The sequence below is a fragment of the Eutrema salsugineum genome, unplaced genomic scaffold, assembly GCF_000478725.1.
Source record: "Eutrema salsugineum unplaced genomic scaffold, Eutsalg1_0 scaffold_7, whole genome shotgun sequence".
Taxonomy (NCBI): domain Eukaryota; kingdom Viridiplantae; phylum Streptophyta; class Magnoliopsida; order Brassicales; family Brassicaceae; genus Eutrema; species Eutrema salsugineum.
The window spans coordinates 10,578,437-10,597,759 of record NW_006256486.1 but is presented as its reverse complement, the minus strand read 5'-3'; the positions used below and the strand labels follow the sequence as shown (position 1 = coordinate 10,597,759).

The 19,323-nt window shown below is 37.4% G+C and overlaps 1 pseudogene; it reads left to right on the top strand.

Annotated features, from left to right (window-relative positions):
- The first annotated feature begins 11,739 nt into the window (after positions 1–11,739).
- On the top strand, positions 11,740–18,773 carry LOC18010723 (annotated as a pseudogene).
- Positions 18,774–19,323: the final 550 nt, after the last annotated feature.

The window sequence follows — 19,323 nt, the reverse complement described above, 5'->3', positions numbered from 1 at the left end:
CCAAATATATTTGAATTGTGATTGGTGGAGGTCTAATGGTACTTTGTGGTATACCTCTTTTAAGTAGATAATTTTCCAAAGGATCAAAATACACATACAGTAAAATCTCGATAAATAGTAAAATCTATATAAATTAATATTTGATAAATTAATAATCACTATAAAATAATAATTGTTGGTCTCAAATTAGGCCAATATCAAATTCGATAAGATAATAAGATAATAATTTTTTTGAAACTACTATGAAATACATAGTCCCAACAAAAATATAAATTAATAATTATATAAATTTTAGCAAATACATGTAAATATAATAATCTAAAATATGAGTTATGTGTTTACTTTTACTTAAAGTTGAAATCTCATTGGATCTCTTCTCTCTAATTATTATATCAGTAGCTCTTATTGTTGTTTTACAATATGCATTCAAATTTTATGATGATTTGTTGATATAATAATTGATTTTCTTACCTGTAAATGTTTCTAAATGTATTAAAGTGTTTCTTTAATTTTATCATCAATAATATGGATAGTAACCATGGTTTTTTTCTTTATAAATTTTAAGCTTATGAATATGTATATCTTTACATGGACAATCTAATATGCTATAAAAAATTATTTTACTGCAATAGCTATGATTGTTAATCACAATTTATATTAAAATATTTGTTTAATTTTTTTAATATAGCGTTATTCGCAAGAAATGTTTTAGAAAATTATAAGTAGAAAACAATTTTTTTAATACATTAATAATTAATAATTTATAGATAAATTAATATCACGATAAATCAATAAAATATCGTAATCCTGATATTATTAATTTATAGAGGTTTTACTGTATTCACCTTCTGAGAGCTCTCAATATCTTATTCATGGGTCATGGTTTGTCTTTCTCATCATTTACTTGGTTGGTTGTCATTTTTTAATCTGTCTCCACCTAGATCGGCATAATCTAGATTTTCATCGTTGCTTGATAAGTCAAATACTGAAGTGTCTCTTCTCTCTGAATATTTATCCGAGACTTTTTTTAGATGTTTGTAGAACTGCTCTTCATAAAATATCACATCTCGACTTATCATGCACTTCTTGTCTTAACGAAGCCGCATTCTATACATTTCAAACTAGGTGGTAGCCCGCACCATGTGCGGGTGGAAGTGTGTTAAAAATAAAAGTCTTATTACTTGTCCCGAGAGTAAATGAGTGATGATCACATATTCTAATTTTTATAATTTTGAACAGTTAATAATGCATAAAGAGATCACATTTAGATGTTTAACTTAAACAGATGAAAAGAATAATACTGTGAATAATTTACATAATACTATCGAACGTAAAACACAAAAAACTTGTAACTCATCAAACTTAAAAAAAAAAAACAACAAAGGCAAAGAGAACACCAATCCAATATTCCAAAACCCCCAAGATAGAATAGTTGATGTGTTTCGAATTCGGTAAAATATATAATATCAGAAGATTTAACACAAGATATAACTGGGTGATCACATCTTTAAACTATTAACTTTATTACAAATAAAAAACCAAACACAAATATAACAACAATGTTAGACATTCGACGAACAAAAAAAGATCTAATAACCATAATGAATATATTGTTCCATTTACTAAAACATTGTAATTACAGAAGTTTCTTTTTCTGTAATTCCTTTTATCTCTCCCTCGCCAGAAAATTATCTCTATTTTTTTGCAAGTGTTTGTCATTCTAATCGGTTCTTCCACATGTTTCTCTTCTTCTTTCTTAACTTATTTGATTTATGTTTCTTCTTCTTCTTAATCCTTTTTGACTGTGACTTATTCTTTATCATCTTTTTCTTTTCCAACAGTTGTTCTTCTCCATTCTTTTTTGGTTTGTTAGTCTTTCTCCTCAGATTATTCTTTTTTATTGTTTTCGTCTTCTATGACTTATTATTCTTTAGGTTTTTCTTCATCTTCTACTTCTTTATCTCTATCTTCTTCTTTTTCTTCCTCTTCTGTATATTATTAATTTTCTCTTTTTCATGGTATTTTCCTTAATTTCTTAATCATCTTGAGCTTCTTCTTTTTTATAATCTGTCTTCTTCGACTTCTTCTTCTTGTTTTCTTTTATTTTTATCCATCTTGTTCTTGTTCTTCTTCCTTCTTATAATTCATCACATTTTTCTTCTTTGTCTTACTTGATTTCTTGTTCTATATTTTCTTAGCTTCCTTCCCCATCTTCACCTTCTCATACTTTGTCATCTTCAACTTCTGTTTTTCTTCCTTATCTAGAACATATATGTCCTCTTATTTTCTGAGTTTTTCTTAGTCAGCTCTCTCTTCTCTCCTCCTCTTTTTTTGATCTCATCTTCCTCGTTTCCTTCTTCATCTTCATCCTCTTCAACTTTGACTTCTACTTCTTTATCCTCTTTGTCTTCTCCAACATCTGCTTCTTCTTTTACTTTTGGTTTTTCTTCGTCTTATTTCTTTTGATTTTTCTTTAATCTATATTCTTACTTATCTCGTCTTTGTCTTCTTCCTCTTCTGCTTTGTCTTCCTTTGCTTCCTCTTCTGATTTTCCTCATTGTATTATTCTTCTTCTTTTTCGTATTTTCTTTGACTTATTTGTCACAATAATCATAATCTCAACTTCTTCTTTTTTCCATTTTCTTACTCCCCCTCTTCTTCCTCTTATTCTTCTACTACTTTGTTTTCTCATTTTTTATTTTTCGCTAACTTCTCCAGTGTCTGATTCTTTTTCTTCTTCTTCTTCAACTTCCCCATCTTGTTATCCTTGTGCTTATTCATTAGTTTGGGTTATCCACCTTTTTATTTTTCTTATCGGATTTAATTGATATGACTTTGTCTTTGTCTTTTTTGACTTCTTCGTCGTCTGTTCGTTTTCTTTTTCTGTTTCTTCTTCTTTTGTATCCTTCAGTTTCTTCTGTAGTTTTTTTTTCTCTCTTATTTTCAATATGAATTATAACTGATAGTTGCATTGATTTGTACAGAATCAATTTCCTTAAAGGTAGTATAATAATTTTTGTGCAATAAAAAAATGAGAACGTAAGATTTGTGGGCTACCATGTTTTTTTATCGTTGTTTTTCTCTGTTTATGCTACCTCAAACGGAGGTTTCATAAAGCTTTTTTCATTCAATCAAAATCAAATTCAGATGAAACACTTTTACAATACACAACTTTTCAAAAACGATGTCTCATTGGAAATTAGATCATTACGTCCGTTTTCACATGTAAAATAATAATAAAATGATCAAAAGTTGCAACAAAGCTGTAGAAGTTCAGAAATAAATTTGTCGTCATTCTTATTTCCTATTGTGTTCTCTTAGTTTACTTTCAACCATCTTGGCCATCTCTTCATTCTCCTTCTTCATATCATTCTTATGCCTGTATTGTGTTCCTCTTCTTTATTGTTTGTAAACGCCTTTTTATATATTTGTGTTCATCAATATTTAGGAGTAATCAGTTATTGTTCGTAAATATAAATTGACCTGAGCTTCTTTATTGTTTTTCCTTAAATCTAGAGTTCATCCCGCAAACTATAGCTGATTGGCTCGAACTTTTTTGAAATCATATCTTCCAGTGGATCTAACAGGTAATTATAAATAATAATTATTGTTAATTAGTTTTTTACAAATTTAAAATAGATCTTATGTATACGTATTGTCTTTCTTATTTTTCGTTACCGAAATGGTAAGGTAAAACGTGTTTCCCTGTCCAAAAGATCAAAATAATAAATCAGAGAGAATTTGCGAGTAGGATAGTATAACAAGTAAAATATTTTTGAACACTTTAAATTTGTAAAAAAATAATTAACAACAATTATTATATATAGTCACCTGTTAGATCCATGGGAAGATAAGATTCCAAAAATTTGAGCCAATCAGCTATAGTTTACGGGATGAACTCTAGGTTTAAGAAAAAATAGTAAAGAAGCTCAGGTTAATTTATACTTACGAACACAAATATAATAAAATAAGTTATCTATACAAAGAAGCTAAGGTTAATTTAATAAACTAAGCTATCTATAGGAAAATCGAATATAAGAAAATAGGCTATCTATACAAAGAAACTCAAGTTAATTTAAGAAAATAAGCTATCTACACAAAATTAACATCTCCTTACGAACAAGAAAATATAAAAGACGTTTATGAACAATAAAGAAGAGGAACATGACCTCAAAAAACAGTGACGATTGTTGTAAGTGAAAACATATGTAGACGATACGGGTATATATAGTGTAGGACAGATGTTTTAGTGTTTAGGGTTTCTTTGTTGGTGGCCCATTTAACTGATTAGTGGCTATGACCGAGAATAAATCTGCTGGCCCATTAACAAACTCGATAAAAAAGTCATGTTACACATATTGACACGTACGATTAATGAGCATCCTATCAAAATAAATTAAAACGACACATATATAGATTTTAATAATGACACATAAGCGAATCGCTATGGAGACGACACATAGGATTTTTGACTTCGCAAATAATAGTATAGACATATCTCCAGATCTAGATGGAGATCGTGTTTTCCGTTCTTGCAACGTTCCTTTGGATCATCAGTCGATTTTTCTTCATCAAGCTGCAGATATTACATATTGATATGAACATCTAATAATATAAAAATCATAAATAAACAGAATAATTTAAAGTTTAAATTACCTCAGAAGGAACTTGATGGCCTTCGCAGTTGATTTGCTCAGAAAGTCATTCATCTCTTCCCAAATATTATTTTGCTTCATCTCTAATTCAGAAATTGGAGGAGGTGATGGTGTTTCTTCCACACCAAATTTCAATGGCGGTGGATTAATTTTTAGTAATCCGTTTTCATCATAACGTTTTTCTTGGTGATTCTCCATTTTTGTCTAATCTCTTTTTTTTTTTTTCATCTACCCAACTATTACAATCACATTTGGCCTATTATAGAAGTGATTTGTGGACCATCTTCAACCGGCTCGTTATGATCGATTTGGAAAAAAATAACTCCTCTTGCTCGAGCTCCTTTTGCAATACTATCCGCCCGGACATTTTGAATTCTCAGAATATAGGATAAGGTAAACTTTGAGAAGCTCTCGCGAAGTATACGGAAGGATTCCAACCCTGTCGTAAAAGACGGCCAATCTTCTGGTGATTCACACATGCTCATGAAGTCCGAACAGTCGGTCTGAAAAAGCACTGAAGTCATCTGTCTTTCTCTCAAGCATGACATAGCCCATAAGAGGCAATCCATCTCGGCGTGAAGAGCCGAGAGGCTTCTACGACATTCCTGTAGTCCAAAAATCTCATTTCCTCTGCTATCCTTAAAACTCCAACCAAGGACGCTAACCTATCTGTGATTGATCCAAAAAGCATCAATCTGGCATATCGGGATCTGCGGTACCTCAGGTAGCGATATCGGTGCCGGAGGGGGGGGGGGGGGCAACGCCTCTACGCGAACGTCATCGTTGTCTTCAGGTTGGTTTGCTAATCTCCAACTTTCTGCTTCTACCTTTGCGTGGCTCAAGGTGTCTTCCAGGGAAATTTCTTTCCCGTTGAAGATTTTCTCGTTCCTTGCTTTCCAAATAAACCATAGGATCCAAGGATATACATCCTTTTGAGGATCTGTCATGCCTTGCTCTTTTGTTTTCCAAAAGAGAAAACTCATATTTTGATAAATAGAGGTACTCGGGAAGACACCCGGAAGGGACGGAAAGTTCGATAACGCCCAGACTTGTAAAGCCGGGGGACATAAAAACAGTAGATGGTTTATAGACTCATCAGGATCCCCACAGCGAGGGCAGCGTATGTCTGAGCCCATATGTCGGTAGGTGAGGTTCTGGCATGTAGCAACGCACCCTGATAAAGATTGCCACATAAAATGTTTCATCTTTCCAGGTGTACAGACTTCCCAAACATGTCGTTGGAGGGCCGTGATACTCAGTTCCCTCATTGCTCCAGCTTCCCTCTCCAGCTTCGTCCTTCGAATCAGATCATATCCCGACTTAACTAAATAAAGTCCCAATTTGGAATGATTCCATGCATATCCATCCAAGGTACGGGTACGGCTAGGTCTTAACCCGAGGATGAGGGAGACATCCTCAAGTTGGAAAATTCTCTAAGCAAGGGAACGTCCCATTGCTTTGTATCTTGACGGATAAAGGAGTACACCAAAATTCCAGGGTTCCGGAAACCGATCTAGGGAACGGCTCTTGGCGGCCGAGCTTTAAGATCTGGGATCCACGGTTCGCTCCAAACTCTCGTATTTAAGCCCGATCCAATCGTCTTCCTCAAGCCCATCTTTAGGAACGGTTTTGTGGCCATTATACTCCGCCATCCATATGATGGTGAGTAGACATTTTGGTCCTCTAGAGGATCAGATTGTCTGTAATATCTGCCTCGTAAAACCCGAGCCAAGAGGGATGAAGGATACTGAATAAGGCGCCATAGCTGTTTAGCTAGAAGAGCTAAGTTAAAGTCTTGTAGGTCTCTAAATCCAAGGCCTCCCATATCTTGGGGAATGCAGATTTTATCCCAGGCAATCCAGTGTATCCCTCCGCTATTCTGCTTTGAACTCCACCAAAAATTGGCTATAGCACTTCTCAGTTTATCTGTCACTCCTTAAAGTAATAGAAAGCGTGACATGACATAGGTTGGTATCGCTTGTGCGACCGCTTTTATTTGAGTTTCTTTTCCACCTTTGGAAAGAAGTCTTGCAGACCAATTATTGACTCGGTTACTCAGGCGGTCATGGACATAAGAAAACACTTTCTTCTTCGATCCGCAGATTTGTTCTGGGAGACCCAGATACATACCCATACCACCCTCCGAAGTTATTCCGATGGCATTCTTAATACCTTGCTTTAAATTCGTATCCACTCTATTCCCGAACATAATTGATGAATTGTCCAGGTTAAGTTGTTGTCCTGAGGCTGATCCATATGTATTAATAATCCTGAAAATCTCAGCTCCTTGTTGGATATCCACTCTACAGAAAAACAGACTATCATCAGCAAATAGAAGGTGTGAAACTGGTTGACTCGCTTGAGCTACCTTCAGCCCAGAAATGTGTTTTTCCTTCTCTGCTCCATTGAGTAGTGATATAAGAGCTTCAATACATAGGATAAAGAGAAAGGGAGATAGAGGGTCTCCTTGCCGCAAACCTCTTGATGGTATGATTTTTCCTTTTGGTTCTCCATTTATAAGGACTTGGTATGAGACCGAGGAAATGCAAAACATCAAGAGTTTGACCCATCTCTCTGAGAATCCTAGCTTGATCATTAAGGTTTCAATTAAACTCCATTCTACCCGATCATATGCCTTACTCAGGTCTGTCTTGATGGCCATGAAGTTTTCTCGACAAACGGAGTTAGTACGGAGGGCATGGAAGTTTTCTTGTGCCAACAGAATATTGTCTGTAATGAGGCGTCGAGCCATGAAGGCCGATTGAGTCTCTGAAATTAGGTTTGGTAATGTCTTCTTTAGTCTTTTACACATAAGCTTAGAGATAATCTTATAGCTTACGTTACAGAGACTAATCGGTCGGAATTCCGTCATTGCTCTTGGCTTCTCAGTTTTGGGGATCAGACATATGTTAGTCTGATTAAGTCTAGGGTCAAAGGATCCCGAAGCGAAAATATCTTTCACTAATTTAACTATGTCATGGCGAAAATCATGCCCGAATTTTTTATACAATTTACTCGTCATCCCATCAGGACCGGGGGCTTTATCTGGGTTAATATCGAAAAGGGCTTCCCTAATTTCTGCTTCCGAGGGCTCCAAAAGCAGAACCTGGTTAGAGGTATCTGAAACTTTCTCGGTAATATACCGGAGCGCATTTTCTGGGTCTGAGGGCTGTGACGAGGTGAATAGGTCTTGGAAATATTGGGTCACCACACGTTCAATACCTTTCGCATTCTCCACCCATTTCCCATCGCTATCCTTGAGGGCGATGATCCGGTTGCGACTTCTTCGTTGTTTAGTGAGAGCATGGAAGAACTTTGTGTTCTTATCCCCTTCCTTGTGCCATCGCTTCCAGCTTTTTTGCTGCCAGTAGATTTCTTCTTCCCGGAAAGCTGCACAAAGTTTTCTCCTAATTTCTTCTATTTCCTCTGTCGTTGTGTTCTCATCATCTTGAGCCGCATCAAGTTGGTTTTTTAATTCCTAAATCAACTTCTCCGAATTTGTTGGGAGAGATTTCTTCCATTTGGAGATGCTTCTGCGACAGTCAGCTACTTTCCGGTGGAAATCTCGACGTGAGATTCCATCAGAAGAGCCCCATCCGGAAATAACCGCCGCTTTGAATCCTGGTTTTCCCAGCCACCTTTTATCAGACCTAATTTTTTTTTTCTTCGTTGATTATCCACTCGAATCATAGCTAAAACCGGTCGGTGATCCGAACCCCATAATTTAAGGTACTCCACGGAAGTGTGAGAAAATTTGGATTGCCATTCTTCATTTCCGAGGGCTCTATCAAGATGGCATTTAACTTTACCTGAGCGCCGTCTTCCAACCCATGAGAATGAGTTTCCTTTGTACGGGAGTTCAAGCATTCCACAATTATCCAACATGTTTCGAAAGGGGATAAAGGAGGATTCTGGTCTCCTTCGTCCTCCCCTCTTTTCATGGTTTCCAGTGATCTTGTTGAAGTGTCCTATCATAAACCAGGCTTCTTTCCTAGAGAGACTCATCCGAGTGAGACGCTCCCAAACATATTCTCGGTTTTTTACAACCGGATCACCGTAGACGAAAGTCATAAAGATTTTATGTCCGTCTAGAGTAGTTTCTACATCAATCAAATGTTTGTCTGAATAAGAAATAGAAGCCACTGGTTCATCCATATAAAAAAGGGCTAGCCCGCCGCTTCGACCTCTCGGTTCAACGGTACAAACATGGTCATAGCCAAAAAACACTTGCATATCTTGCAGAAAAGATCGATTGTTCTTAGTTTCTGATAAAAATAATAAACGCGGTTGAAAACAATGATGAAGTTCTTCTAGATGTTCCTTTGTTAGATCGGCTCCCGCACCCTGACAATTCCAGCCAATAACATTCATTTCGGATTAAAAGCTGGTTTTTTGCTTTTTGAATTCTCCTAAACCAGAGGGAAAAGGCCTTTGGAGTTTTGATTTTTGGGCTTTTGAAGATTTCTCCTTTTAAATCTCTTATCAGGCGTTTAGGGTTGCAGAGTAAATTTGGTGTGGATTTTTATAATAGAAGCTACCTCGTGTTTTATATAGGATAGGGTAGTTAAAAAATATTCAATGTCACCAAATTTTTATGTTTTTTTTGGAATACTGTTTCAACCAACAAGTTTGACTTTTTCACTTTCGCTTAAATGGACATAATATTTACACAAGTCTTCTTCATCCAATTCACATAACTTTTCTCATACAAAAATGTTTAAAAATTTGGATTTTCCTCTTTACAGTTTGATTTAAACCGCAATATATGGTAACATAATATTGTGCTCCGATAATTTCGAACTAATATTCTTATGAAGCAATTATGTATAAATTGAGTTATCTAACCATATATTCTGGATTTTTAAAAATATAATATGAAGGATATTGATATATTGTTGTTACTTTCTATAACGAGATGCATATTGCAATCTTTAACTTATTCGTATATTCGTGTATGCCCTATTTAATCCATCTATATATTCACATCATACTTTTGTGAACTGCAACTTCATTTGTTACACTGAAAAAAAATTCTCAATATTCTCCATTTCTACTGCTATGAATAGGATATGTAAGCCTTGTGCGTTCAACTTTATTCTATTAAGAATCCTTGGTATAGAACTATAGAGACTTACCCTTTATAACTTCTTATCATACATTATTTGTTTCCTTTTAACTGTTTTAACAAGTTCTTATGATTGTTTCAGAAATTATTTAATTTCATCTACCAATAACAAATTCTCCCAAGCGAAACAAGGTGGACAAACTAATGAAAAATACAAAATTTATTGCTTGGATGGAGTGTAACAAGATATACCCAACTGCCAGATTCCTGCTCTACACTGAATTATCTCATCAATTTGTCTGGAATGCCACATTGCATGAGTGGAGGCCACGGGTGAAGGGTTCAGGAAATCCAACTATTCTTCAACAGTATTCAATTTATGATGGGAAAATTTTTTATTTGGGTTGTCTGTTGAATATCATTAGAGGTCCTCGCAGTTATGAAGATATCTGAATAGTTAATGGTGTTGTATACGACACCTTCAGAGAACCTTGCTATGCAATGGGCTTATTCCCGGTCAATTAGATTTATATGTTTTTCTTAAGATTAGTTTTAAAATTGCATACTGAATCTTTATTTCAATAAGTTACTTTCATTTTGTTGATTTTCATCGTCTTAATTTTTTAAATTACTTTTTATGTTGAATATATGAAATAGTAAGGTAAATCATCTACTAAATACTACATTTGCAATCGTTACGTATTACATATTTAATACAACAGTCAACCAATTAAAATTTCATTAAATATACCGTAACTTATAATTTATAATTTAGTTAATAAATTGTTATAATTGTAAATTTAATATATTGTTGATGCGGATTAATCGTAACTTAGTTGTTAATAAGATAAAATATATCTCAATTTTTAGAAATCTCTAATAAAATTGATCAACTTTTTAAATTTCAAATTTGAATGAAATACATAATATAGAAAAATGCGATTTGTTTTTATTTTAGATAATTGCTGCGATGAGAAATAATAAATCTCACATTCCTACAAATTTGGAAAATTATAATATTTCAAATTAAAAAAAATACCAATTAAAAGGTTTTTATGTCTTACACAATATTGGATCTCATTCGATGTAAATAACAATTTTCTACATAAGCAAGGACAGTTTTTCCTAAAATTTTCAGTGAATAATAAAAAATCAACAATAGCAAAAACTTATGGAAAACGGTATACATTTCTGATTACCTACTGATCAAAATTACTTGTATCTCTACTCTATCCAGAATTTGGTATAAAGTACTAACAATATACATCCTATCGAAAGTGAGATTTCTGAAGTAATATAATTACAATAACTCTATGGCGACACAATGAATAAAATTACTTATTTTGATGTGATTCTCCACAGATGCATAAGAAATATTATGTAGGAAAACGTGTATTTTTCTTTCATATAAACATATTTTTTGTACGTCTGTGTGAGGATCACATGAGAAGAATTATTGTAGTATGGGTTGTGTCTGAGTGAGTAATTGTTTGCTTGGTTAGTTGATCAAAATTCTCTTATGGTGTGTATTTATAGAATTCGTACAGAGTGACTCCTCATTTTTCTTCGCTGTGTTTCATATTTCCCAAAAGTCTTTTATAATTAAAACATATTAAATAACATTTGACTGATTTATCACAATTTCCAAATGAAGATACAATTCGAAATAAATGAATACATCTTCACATATAATCTATCAAATATGTTCATATATGTCACATTTCGATGAATAACTTACGAACATAAAATTAATGTATGTATTCATAATTACATGTATTCTTCATCTGCACTTTCTTCATTATACATACCTAATTATAAGTACTTAGAATTTATAACTGCAAACATAAGCCAATTGTAAGACACAGTCCAATTCTTATACTAATAACATACCATTCGGCCCAAAATTAGTAACACTCTACCCACACACACGGTCAAATATCAATATTATAAAATTCGACCCAAAAACTTAACAAATATACCCAATAAAATTAAAAATTTAAAAAACATTCAAGCCCGCATATGTGTGTGGGCCAGTATCCTAGTACTGATTATGCAGACTTGCGATACAAAGGTCTGTCCCTGGAGCAAGAGAAAGTCCTCACTTCTTACAGCGCCATTGATTTTTCCGGAAACAGAATTGAAGGACAGATTCCTGAATCAATTGGTCTCTTGAAGTCATTGATTGCGCTCAACTTATCGAACAACGCCTTCACAGGCCATATCCCCTCTTCTCTGGCCAACATTACGGAGCTTGAGTCACTAGATATCTCAAGAAACCAAATCTCTGGAACAATCTGATATGAGCCAAAGATCTCGCTTTAGCTCTAGTAATCGGACTGAGGTATCCTGACTCTATGATTGCTGTAAAGATTAGAAACTTAAGCTTAACTTCCTTTTAACCCTAGTCTCTTTTTGAGAATAAGGTTAATTGCTGGAAGGTAGTTCTCTTATTAATTATAAGAACCTATATATAGGCTTTGCTACAACCGACTAATGCAAAGTATGGAAAACTTTAAAACTTTGAAAAGGAAAAACACCGAAACTTAATTCTAAGTAAAAAAGAAAAACTTATCAAACTCAGCCAACTTTCTGTTTCTCACGTCTGTTGTAGACGATACCGAAACGTGTATCATTACTCCCCTCCTCAACTAGGAGCTTGTCCTCAAGCTCTAATTCCGGATAAGCTTCCAATAGCGTGGCACCATCTTCCCAAGTTGCTTCAACTGCTGCGTCTTCAGCCCACTTGACCAGCACCTGTCGAACTCCTCCTTTCATCCGAGCCCGAAGTAGTTGAAATGGTCTTTCTGGTACAACATGCCCTTGAAAAATGGGTGGAAGACCAGAGGCTTTGTCTGAACGTGGCCCCTTGTGCGCTTTGAGGAGAGAAACATGAAAGACGTCATGGATTTGAGTTCCTTCTGGAAGACGAAGTCGATATGAAACTGTCCCAATGCGAGCAATTACTTCAAAGGCCCATAAAACCTCAGAGAGAGCTTAGTGAAAGCTTTCTTTGCAATAGTCAATTGACGATAGGGCTGTAGTTTGAGCCACACCCAATCACCTAAGCTGAATTCAACAGCTCTGTGGTTACTGTCATAACTGGTCTTCATCCGATTCTGAGCTTCAAGGAGCCGTTCCCGAGCCATGGTAAGAAACTCATCGCGCTTCCCCAATGCAACATCAACTTCTTCTACACGAGAACTCCCTGAACAATAGTCCACAAGTCATGGGGGCTCACGACCATAGACAATCCGAAATGGCGTAATCTTGAGGCTAGCAATACTTCACCCAAAGAAGCCAAGTAAGCCATTTCCGAGGAGCATCACCCGTTAAACAGCAAAGGTACATCCCCAAAGTTTGATTAACCACCTCTGTTTGCCCATCCGATTGCGGGTGGTAAGCTGTAGTAAAACACAAATCAGTCCCAAGCAGCCGAAACAGTTCTCGCCAGAAGAGGCTACGAAAAACCTTATCTCTGTCAGAAACAATTGTCTCGGGAATCCCATGCAGTCGCACAATATCTTGGAAAAATGCTTGTGCTACTGTAACCGCTGTATAAGGATGGCTGAGGGCGATAAAATGAGCGTACTTCGAAAAACGGTTGACGACAACTAAGATAACAGTTTTCCCGAAAACCTTAGGAAGAGCTTCAACAAAGTCCATTGAGCTGTCAGACCAGATTTTCGTAGGTACCGGCAATGGCTGTAATAACCCTGCGGGTTGAAGTGTTTCCCAATTGTTTTGTTGACATATTTGACAGCTTGCAACAAAGTCTAGGACCGTCTTCTTCCACCCTTTCCAATAGAAATCATGTCGAATGCGTCCCATTATCTTTTGGACCCATTCATGACCACAATTATGGAATCCTGCTACCACTTCCTGCACCAATGGTGAATCTGGTGTCATGTAAGCACGACCCTTGTAAAAAATCAACCCATCACAAACCTCCCAACTGGTTGTCTCTTCACCGCGAATTATACGGTCGCGGAGGTCCGCCAAAGAAGCATTTACCGCGATCTCTTTTCGTAGACGTGAAAAGTTCCCCTTGTCCGACTTGTTGAGACTATAAATCAAACAATCAGGTTTTGATGTGTTTTTGTCTCGGCGGGACAAGGCATCTGCAACTTTATTTGTTGCACCCGAGCGATATTCAACCCAAAAGTCAAACCCCAACAGCTTACTGATCCAATGTATTTGAGGTGACGTAGATAGTCGTTGTTCCAATAAGAATTTAAGACTATAATGATCTGTGCGAATTAGAAATCGCCTCCCCCACAAGTAAGGCCGCCAGCGTAAAATTTCCTTAGCAAGTCCAATAAGCTCTCTTTCATACGCGGCAAGCTTGAAATGCCGGTCAGCTAACTTGCGACTGAAAAAAGCTATCGGGTGTCCATTCTGTTGTAAGACAGCACCAATCCCACTCCCGGAAGCATCACATTCAACAACAAATTCTTGTGAGAAGTCTGGAAGTGTTAGCACCGGGGATTTAGAACGAGCCTTTTTAAGGTTTGTAAACGTTGTTGCAGCCGGATCATTCCACTCGAACCCTGTTTTCCAGAGTAACCTAGTGAGTGGGGCTACAAGAGTACCATAATCGCGTATAAACTTCCTGTAGTTTCCCGAAAGACCTAGAAATCCCTGAACCGCTCTAACTGACTTAGGCTGCGGCCACTCAGTAATGGCTGTGATCTTGGACTGATCCACTCGAACCCCTTTGTGCAAGATTACGTGACCCAGATATCCCACCTCTGTCTGACCAAAAGAACATTTTGAATGCTTAAGTAACAGCCCGTGCATCTTTAAAAGCTCCAACACTTGTTTAACATGAGCCAAATGGTCTGTCCAGGTTGAGCTGTAAATCAAATTTTCATCGAAAAAAACCAAGACAAACTTCCGCAGTAGTCCATTAAACACCGAATTCATAAGGCTCTGGAACGTTGATGGTGCATTAGAGAGCCCAAACGACATAACGAGAAATTTGTAGTGTTCATGGTGAGTTCAAAAAGCAGTTGATGCGATCCTCCCGAGGAATCGGCACTCTAAGGTGGTTTAGTGGATAATCCTTGACTTCAAACACTTTCACGGAGAAGATGCTAAGGCGTGAGAAGTGATTCCCGAAAATCCTTAGGCCCAAACTAGCGGTGAAAAGGAATGAAACAAGGGGGTGGAACAAAGAAAGAGAAAAACGCCGGTAAAAGGATGTTAAGGCGTGAGAAATGAATTCGCAAAAATCCCTAAGCCCCAATTACTACTAACAAAATTCCCAAACTCTGCAAACGAAGGCTGCGTCAAGTTCTATGGACTGAACTTGATAAACCGGGTTGATCAATGGATAATCTCCATAAGATCAAAAAAATGAGAATCACTCTCAAAAGGTTCCAAAAGTAATGAATCAAGTCTTATTATTCCAAAAAGAGATTACACTTATTTATAGGAATAGAAAGCTTGTAAAGAAAGCTAAATATTAAATGTTCTCGAAAATAGAAGAAGACTAAAAACTACATGAAAGGAAATAAATACAGTTGAAAAACTCTTTGCCTTCTTGACTCCTCCTCATTTGTGACTCTTCACTTCATTTTCGTCACTTCCTTTGACCAGAAAAATAAAGTGATGATTTTGGGCTCTTCTTGGGCTTCTATCACTCTTAAAATGGGCTGAACTCTATATATAACATCTTGGATGAATTTCTTCATGCTTCTCTTGTCCAGAACTTCATAAATTAGCCCATTAAGTGCCTCTTTGAACTTCTTAGCATTTAGCCCTTTTCATGATCATATCAGCAGTTTTTTCGATATCATCATATCTTCAAATACACGGACCTGGTGATATCCCGAGGCTAAGTCCAATTTTATGAAAAACCGAGCGCCATGTAATTCATCGAGCAACTCATCAACCACCGGAATTGGGAATTTTTCCTTCACAAAGATCTTATTCAGCTCCCGAAAGTCAATGCAAAACCGCCAGGAATTATCAGCTTTCTTGACAAGGAGGACTGGAGAAATAAATGGGGAGTTACTGGGACGAATAATTTCCGAACGGAGCATCTCGGCACACTGTCGCTCAATCTCATCTTTGAGTAGGTGAGGGTATCGGCAAGGCCTGGTCGTCACGGGATCAGCTCCCTGTATAAGTTGGATTCTGTGGTCGCAATCTCGTTTAGGAGGTAAGCCGGCGGGTTGAGAGAACACATTGCTATATTCCTGTAACAACAAAGTAAGCGAACCTGAAGTGTTTTCCGAAGTAATGGACCACAGTGCTGCAGAATTTAACAGTCTTGTGCTAATCATCACTGGAGTTGTTAAAATTTTCTCGTCACAATTGAACCAATCTTCTAAATGATGAGGATTGGTATTGAACGCATTCAGAACAACCACAACAACCCCATCGCAATCGCGTGCTGCTGTTTCACCCTGCCGCACAATCTAAGAGGAGCCTTCGTTGAACTCCATGGTATGAAGTGATCCATCCCACACCACACGACCCAACGCATTTAACCACCGGATCCCGAGCACGACATCAAAACCAGTAAGTGGAATTGCAAAACAGTCGGCTGTGAACTGGTGTCCTTGTACGCACATTGAAAGCCCCTTACATAAGCCATCGATTGGGCATTTTCCTCCATTCGGTAACGCAACAGACCGTCCTGGTCGTCGTCTCGTTGGAATCCCTAATTTTTCGGAAAAGCTACTTTTGATAAAATTATGGGTACTCCCAGTGTCGAGCAATACCAATCCCGTTCCAGTAGCTATAGTAGCGCACACTTGAAATGTTGTTTGAGTCTGCTCTCCTTTCATAGCGTGCAAGGAAATCTCTAGGTCCTCATCATCGATGGACTCATCCTCTTGGTCTTCTCCATCGAGAACTGACATGATGTGAAAGAGGACCAGCTGGGAAATGTGATCTGGTGTATAAAGTTCATCACAATTAAAACACAGTCCCTGTGCACGCCTCTCAGCCATTTCAGCACGGGTTAGTTTCTTCCAAAACTTCTTCAGAGGAGCTGTTTTAGATCCTACCAGTCGAGTTGGAGATGGCTCAGTGTCTTTTGTCCCTTGGCCACCACGACTTGATAGAGTTCCTGGCTTAGCTGTCGGAGTAAACTGTCGAACTGATGGTGCCAAATGTCCTCCAAAAGTGCGAACTTGCTTGTCTCCTTCAATCTTATATTCATTATCCAGAGCATATTCCATTGCTTCGAAAATTGTCTCCGGGCAGAGGTACTCCACCTCTTTGCGTAAGACATCTGTTAATCCTGCACAGAATTGCCATAGTTGCTGATCTCTGGTAAGTTTAGTCTGTCGACCAAGACATTTCTCGAACTGATTGCAATACTCATCAACGGTCCCTGTATGTCGCAGATTCGACAATTCACCTACCAGATTGACCATGTCTGCTCTTCCAAACCGACTCTTACAGACCTTTTTGAATTCAGCCCATCCCAATTTGTAAGTGACGAGTCTTCATAAATTAGTGTATCAATGATACGCCTGGCCGGTGAGAACAAATGTGGCCTGTCGTACTCTAGCGTCATCATTGAATACTCTCTGATCAACAAAGTAGTCGCCACACTTCTGCAACCACTCAACGGCGTTTGTGGTTCTGTCGTATGGAGAAAATTCCATCTTTGACGGCAGAATAACACACCTCTTCGAATTGGTTCCTCTGTCCTCTTTTTGTTCGTCAAAGTAGTCCCCAGTGAAGTCTCCGGTTGCATAATTCGGATTGACATCGTGTTGGGGGGTTCCGATTTCTTGAACAGTCCAATCTCTTCCACCAGCCACTCGACGATGACCCCCGCTCTCTTCCCACAGAACGAATGGGCCATGGTCCCCGTGAAGGAGTTGGTTTCTGGATAAATACCGCTGCACCACCACTACTGCTTGGCATATCCATGTGCTTCTTCCCCATTGTGAGGTGAAACTCGTCACCACCTATGTGAACACCACTGTTTTTGTTTCCCAGCAACAGTCCCTTAACACCAGTAGATCTGCTCTTTTTTCCAGACGCAGAGAACTCCTCGGGTATGTGGACTATTTTAGTTTCCTCCCACGTGAGTTTTTCCAAAAAAGCGGTTTGTTCACTTCAAATCACCTTTTGCTCCTCACGAATTTGTGCAATCGCCTCATGAGCTTGGTCGCTCATCTCCTTTTGAGCTGCAACCGTTCCTTCCAATGCTTCCAGCTGGGTCGTTGTCTTCTCTTCCAATGCTGCTAAGGAGGTTTGCATCGGTGCTAAAGTCGCCAACTGTCCATTCATTGTTTTCATCATCTCCATAATTGCTGCAAGTTGTGCTGCAATTCCTGCGTTTGAATTGTCGTCTCCCATTGGATCAGAAGGCTCTGATACCAAATTGATATGAGCCAAAGATCTCGCTTTAGCTCTAGTAATCGGACCGAGGTATCCTGACTCTATGATTGCTGTAAATATTAGAAACTTAAGCTTAACTTCCTCTTAACCCTAGTCTCTTTTTTAGAATAAGGTTAATTGCTATAAGGTAGTTCTCTTATTAATTATAAGAACCTATATATAGGCTTTGCTACAACCGACTAATGCAAAGTATGGAAAACTTTAAAACTTTGAAAAGGAAAAACACCAAAACTTAATTCTAAGTAAAAAAGGAAAACTTATCAAACTCAGTCAACTTTCTCTTTCTCACGTCGGTTGTAGACGATACCGAAACGTGTATCACAATCCCTAATGGACTCAAGACAGTCTTCTTTCTGGCGTACATAAATGTCTCTCACAACCAACTCAAGGGTGAAATACCACAAGGAACACAGATCACCGGGCTACCTGAATCTTCTTTTGAAGGGAATGCAGGGCTCTGCGGTTTTCCTCTCCAAGAAAGTTGCTTTGGGACTACTGTGCCACCAACAGAATGACAACCTGAGGAAGAAGACGAAGAAGAGGAACAAGTGTTAAGTTGGAAAGCAGTGGCAATAGGGTATGGACTTGGAGTGTTGCTTGGATTGGCAATAGCACAAGTCATTGTTTCATACAAACCAGAGTGGTTGGTCAAGTTTATTGGTCCAGCTAAGTGCAGAAACCGTTAATATCCTTCAATGTCTTTCAAGTAATTGTTGGTATTGTATCGAAGCATTTTCTTTACGTTAGTTGTATCTTTATCTTATGCTATGTTCTGTTTTTTTTTTTCAATAGAGTATAAATGGTGATTTTTTTAGATGCATCATTATTTTTTCTGACGAGAAAAATAGCAGAGGCAAAGTAAGAAGGTGAATAAGGGATCAAAGTACAGAGTATACCAGATTTATCAGTTGAGCCAACGGTTGATGTCACAGAGGAATCATCGGATTCTAAATCGATCCCAACATCGGCTCTGGATTTCGAAAGCCTCGTCGTCGCGTAAAAGATGGATTTCGCGATTTCAAACCGGTTATTTTCAGCGAAAATTCATAGCGAATCAGTTAAATTTTAATGGTAATACCAACAACTTTTTTCAGTTGTAACGGTGCAATAGTTGTTGTAATAATCTGTTGAATCCAATGTGGCAAATTTGGTTTTGTAATTTTTCAATAGCACTAGTGAAAAAGGCCTGCTATGTGTCATATTAGTATTGGGTTAACAGATTCTGGATTATTAGTG